The sequence below is a fragment of the Zonotrichia leucophrys genome, chromosome 1A, assembly GCF_028769735.1.
Source record: "Zonotrichia leucophrys gambelii isolate GWCS_2022_RI chromosome 1A, RI_Zleu_2.0, whole genome shotgun sequence".
Classification (NCBI taxonomy): Eukaryota; Metazoa; Chordata; class Aves; order Passeriformes; family Passerellidae; genus Zonotrichia; species Zonotrichia leucophrys.
The window spans coordinates 61,264,046-61,270,497 of NC_088170.1; positions in this window are offsets into that span (position 1 = coordinate 61,264,046).

A 6,452-nucleotide genomic window follows, 5' to 3' on the forward strand; every position below is an offset into this window, starting at 1 on the left:
CGAGGCCAGCCAGGCTTTCAGAGATACCATTTCTCAGGAGCTGGTTATGGCACACCCCTGCAATGCTCTGCAAAGAGTACTCACACTTCTGATCGCTGCAGGAAACGTGCCCTTCATCACAGGATGCACCCTGACTGTCCTCAGTAGCTTACGCCAAAGGGACTGAGCTCTGTTGTGCTCCATTTTACACCCTGGTAAACCCAAGGAGGGAACACTGGGAGAGTTGGTGGCACTCCTGCTGTTAGTTTTGCAGTAAAAAAACGTCCTGAGAGTCAGCTGAGAGTTAATAATTCCATTAACTGAGAGTTAATAATTCCATTTCATATATTGCACAGCGCATAGGTTTCCTCAGCAGACATGGGAGCTCAGGGACAGGTTTCAGCCCTGCCTCTTCCCATCACATCTGTACACTTCTGTTATAAATGATCAAATCGGTAGCCAAATTTATGAAAAATTTAACAAAGATCAATTAGCTCAATAACAAAAATAGAAATTAAAAAAAAAACAAAACACCACAGCCAAGACAGCACCAGTCCTGGGTGCAGGCGCTGGGTGAACCAAGGGTTCTGGCTGACAGAGTGACAGCATTCCCCCAGGAGTTCACCCCGAGTGCTTCCAGCAGCCAGCTTATGTCCAGTTTATTCTGCCTGGGGCAAAGATGACCACGTTTCTATACATCTCTTCACATGTAGAGCACAATCCATACATGTGCAGGAATGGACAAAGACAAATCTGGAGACTCGGAGTGTCTGAGTATCCAGGCAGAAGCTGCATTCACACGTAGTAGGGTGATACCAGTTCCTGAGAACCTCAGATGTAATCATGCCTAGGTGCAGGGCTTGTGAGATTCTTGAGATAGTCCATTAATCATGGTCCAGGAAGGCCTAGATGTTATCTCCCAGGTGTAGATGCCAGGGAAATCACCCATGATTGTCCGGGACTGTCCCATTCACATGGTAACAGGCCTGATAACACTGTTTGGGAACTGGTTACAATAAGAATAGAACTCTGCTCCCAGCCAGAGTGGTCAAAGGCATAACTTCCACAATATTTTATACACACACATATCTACTTATATAGCATGAATTATCTCTACCATATATAACACTCCCATGGCTCCCACCAGCTTTCCAGAACCACACAATTGCCACTGGTCCAAATCAGCTCTGCCAGCAGAGCCTCCCAGGGAAAACAGAACAGTCAGTGTGAGCCATAGTGGTTCTGTAGTTGATACAAAAATCAAAAAACATGGAAGAGCAATCTCTGAGACTTTCAAAGGATCCTAAGGGGGTTAGGATTCAATTCAATAGTGGGTTGGAGTTACTTTGAAAATCACAGTCTCAGTCACTGAGGTGCTGCTGTGGGAACTCAGCACTGTGTTGTTGAGTAAAGGATCATTTTACCAGTCTTTTCACAACAGAATTATCCTGCACTGACAGTGATTAATAATCAAGAGCTAGTAATTAAGCTTGTATTTACAGAAAACACAGGGACAAAAATGATGACTAAGGAAATGGTGCTACAAATTGACCCTTCTCACTTCAAAGAATGTGAAAGGTGCAGCAGACTTTGCACTCACTCCAAGATAAATATCTAATTACACTTATCTGCTCATCCTGAAAGCTGTAATGAGGAGGTTGCACACCTGTGAAGTGAGAGAACTAGCAACTACCCTTCTTGAGGGTTTCTATAGGAAAGAGTTAAATTTGCCTGATAGAAAAGTGAGAAAATGCTGTCTTTGCTTAACCTGTGAATCTTTCAGGGCTCAAGTTTTACTGAGAAACAGAGAATCACTCTGTAGAACACACCAATAAGACACACAGTCTGTTTTTTGGGCCACTTCTAACATTTCTGCCAGACAAGGTAGATGCTCCTCCCAGACTATCACATTGGAGACATCCTTCTAATCCATTCCCACATGGGGTGACAGCTCCAGAATGAGCCCACGGGAGCGGGTTTGCACTGTGTGGGACATTGCATCTTGGGATTGCAGTTGTCAGTGTGGTCCATGGCTTCTGTGGACCCATTGGCTCACACAACCAAAAAAGAAATCACCATTGTGTGCTATAGCATGGACAGGCTGGAGAGGAAAAGGAAAAGAGACACACACAAGTACTCAACTCTCTCAACCCTCCATAATTTCAGAACATTACAGGCGAGCATAATGCCAGTCTTCCTCAGCAGTGCAACAAGAACATACTGCATGTCAGATCCAGGGAAGTCTGTGGGGTGAAATCTTTGCATTTCTGGGGATCAAAATGCAAGTTCACAGTGCAGGTGTGAGACGTATTCACTTCATGTGTGTTGAGATAAACTGCTGCCAAATCTCTGGCAGGCTGTCCAAAGCAGTGGCAGGTATCTGTTTGAAGTTATGAATCATGGATTGTGCTGGGCAGCCTGCTCCATCTCAAGAGTAAGTAAACCATAGATCTGATAAGCTTTGTATTGCCTTTGTAAAACTTGAATCAGGCCCTGGGGTGTTTCCTTACATTAGTGTACTTAAAATTAATAAACCTAGATGTGGTGTACAGTTCAGAGATTTGGGGGGCAAATCCTATGTTTGCCAAGAAATAGATACTATGTGAAATAAATATTTTATAAAATAAAATAAAATAAATAAAAGTTCAGAATTTGTGTCTCAAAGGACTAATGCATTTTAGCATTTATGCTGGAATGATTATTAGGCCTCCAATGTTTCATTTCCCTTGCCTTTGAGCAACATGATTAATTTAAATAGACAAAGTACGAAATGGTAAATCACAATTCCTTTGAAGTTTAGAACTAAGTCTGCTGAATCAGTATTAAGCTGTTCCTGCATTTCAATTAACTCTTTGAGAAACCACTGCTTCATGGAGACCTTCTGTAATTACTGATGTGAATGAATGGAATTCCAGAGGTGATGAAGACCTTTCAGTTAATTGATTTTGAGGCTCCAGCTAGACAAGCCATGAAAAAAAGGAGAACATAGCCCTGAAAGTGGTGATAAGTAGCTTAATCTTCAAGGCCTTTTGGTTTTATTTTTAAAAAGAAAGCATTGAATAAGAATGTTTATTCTCAGAGTTCTTTTAAGGAGCAGCTTCTGTAGTTGAAACAAATGTGTTAGTAGTTAAAAATAAAATCAATGACCTCAGCAGCCTCCTCTAGATGCAATCCTAAACCAGTGCTGACCTGAGTCTTTTTATTTGCAGATTTTTAATTATATGAAGACAGCCTCTTCCTTATTCTACCATCAGTGAAATGGAACAAAGCCACTAGCAACCTCTTTTCTATAGTGGATTAAGATATTTTTTTAATTCAGGAGACAACAATTTGGGCATGAGTTACAGTTATGAATGATCTTGCCAAGGAAGTACCAGAACATGTTTTATGGTGTGGCAAGAGCACTCATCTCCTTTCATGAAATCAAGGTTGGACAAGAGCAAGGTTCATCTCCTCTCCAGGTCATCTGAGTTTTATTGCTTCTAAATTTGTTGGCAGTGTACTGAAGCATTGGCTAATATACTAAAGCATGAATATTTATTTTTTTTTAATATCAGCTTCTCTCTTTCTTATTTCCATACCTTCCTGAAGTAAAAGGTGATAGAATTTCAAGAGAGCTCAAAGCATGAATTTTTAAAAATTCCTTGGGGGGTAGACAACTTGGACTTTAAAACTTGGTTATTAAATTCTGAAATTTGCTTTATATACACCAAATCTTGTGTATGTGTGAGAGGTAGGAACTGCCACAAATCAGTAATTCCAAGCAAAAAGGATTTTTGGGAATATTATTCACACTCTGATAAATAAAACCATAATTGACAGGTTGCTCCTTCTGTGCTAGATATTGTAGTTGTACTATTGTAGATGGGATTGCTGAAACCACCAAATAAATTTATGCTGTGTGTTAACAACTTTGTGGCTTTGAGCCTCACCATGCTCCTTTATACTCCTGGCATGGTATTTTTGCTGCTCAGGACATGGACAGCTGTCAGCATGGGTGGCTCTGAGGGTCTGATCAGCAACCCACACTCAGAGCCAACACAGCCCTGAGACTGTGTGTGTGCTCAGGGCTGTCCCCCACAGTGTCACACACATGGGGGGACATTTGGGCAGCTGAGCAGGGCCCCTGGTGGCAGCTTCAGCTGAATTCCTTTCCAGCCTCCCCTGAGCAGAGCAGCTCAGTGGCTCTGCCCTGTGCACATGTGGACAGCTGCCAGAACCCCATTGGTGCCTCTACATGCTCAAATCCAGACCTAGATCCCCCTTCCATCTCCATTTCCAGCATGAAACTGGACAGTTGTGACGGTGTTCACAGGGGATTTTGGATTAGGGAAGAGACGAGGATCTGACTCCATGTTTCAGAAGGCTTGATTTATTATTTTATTATATATATTACATTAAAACTATACTAAAAGAATAGAGGAAAGGATTTCATCAGAAGGCTAGCTAAGAATAGAATAGGAAAGAATGATAACAAAGGCTCTGTCTTGGACTCTCTGTCTGAGCCAGCTGACTGTGATCGGCCATTAAATACAAACATCTAACATGAGACCAATCACAGATGCACCTGTTGCATTCCACAGCAGCAGATAATCAATGTTTACATTTTGTTCCTGAGGCCTCTCAGCTTCTCAGGAGGAAAAATCCTAAGGAAAGCATTTTTCATAAAAGATGTATACGACAGCCAGTTTTAGCTTTATTGCTCTTTCTTACTCTTCTCCTCCTTCTGGCTGTCTCTGGAGTGGCATTGTGTTTTGGAGAAGAAATACTGGAATTGAGGAGATTTGGAGAAGAATTCCTGGAACTGGAATACAGGAACTTAGAATTCTGTTTTGGCCAAGCAATTAATTTATGAAAAAAAAAGTTATTTCAGATTTTTTCTAGCAGTTTTGGTGAAAAGCATAAAATACCATTACAAACTGCCTTGTAAGATGGTCAATAGCAACCTGCTTCTTAAAAAAATAAGATGAATCTATTAACAATGTGGTGAAAAGATAAAATTTGGGGTATTTTTTGAAACAAAGCTATGGTCTCATTTATTGTTTTAATTCATTATAATGAACTGTTTATTTTAGTTCTCGATGAATTAAAGTTGCTAACATTTTTACCAGAACAGTTTATCAAAATCAGTGATAAATAATGTTATTAGACTTAATATTCCAGCCTCATTTGCTTTTTACACAGAAATTCATAACAGCCAATAAAACACAGCTGTGTAATAATATTGTGCTAAAGCCATAAACACTGTATTTGTAAAGTTGGCATGCAATAAAAAAGGACAAAAACTATCTTCTAACAAAAGAAGACTGCAGCCAGATTTATTTCTTCCCTGTGTGGAGGGAAAGAAGGAAAGGGGAAGTGAAGGAGTGAAGTGGCGAAGGAAGGAAGAGGAAGGAAGTGGAAGAAGGAAGGGGAAGGAAGGAAGGAAGGAAGGAAGGAAGGAAGGAAGGAAGGAAGGAAGGAAGGAAGGAAGGAAGGAAGGAAGGAAGGAAGGAAGGAAGGAGTAATCTATACAAATCTAAAATCTGTAAATTACTGTGAAGAAATGAAAGTATATATTTTAAGCCTAAAAATGAAAACTATCTAATTTTTGTGTGTGATTTTTTATTTCAATATCCTGATGTTTTTCAGCTTCTACTTGTTTGGATACCAGCTAATTGCAGTTGCATTAAATATCTCATACCATGGTCAGATTTGGTTGTTTGTTGTGTAGTCTATTAAATAACTGGAGAAAGTCCATATGATGCAGGTTAATTTAATTATCACTATCCAGTCAGAGGTTTCCCCATGAAGAAAGGACCATGAGGAAATATGAAGCATAAATTCCAATTCTTTTCCAATCTCCCTGCCCCGTTTCCCTCCTGGGTTCACAGAGCACAGCCTGATGTACCCATCTGTTTCCAACTAAGTGTTTCATGCTCTGTCTTTTATAGAGGCTTTCTGCTACAAGCCCAGTAACATCCTAAAGCTCTGACTCAAACCAGACTTGTGCTGCTCTCCCATGAAAACACAAATTCCAAACAGAGAAGGAAATTTCCTCTGCCTCTTTCAGAGCTGGCTGGTGCTCAGAGATACCCAAACACCACTAACAGCACATTAAATTTGTCTGTATTAGCAAATACTGGTCCACTGACCTTGATATCACCCGTGAGCAGAGGCCATGCAGCCACAGCATTTTACATGTGAATCTGAGTGCTGCAAAAGGTGGCATTAAAGGCAGGCAGGAGGTGAGCACTCCTCATTCCTTCTGGAAACAAGCTGCAGCCACAGTGCCCAGAGGCCCAGCACACTCATTTCAGCTGGGCCCAGACAGAAACACACAGAGACATCAGTTCTCATTAGCTCTGCCACAAACAGAGCAATGGAGGCTGCTGGGAAAACTCAATCAAGGAGATGCATGAAAACAACCATAAACTATGTAATGTTTCTAATGTCTTCCAAATCTCATTAATATATTTCAAATGGCATAGAGT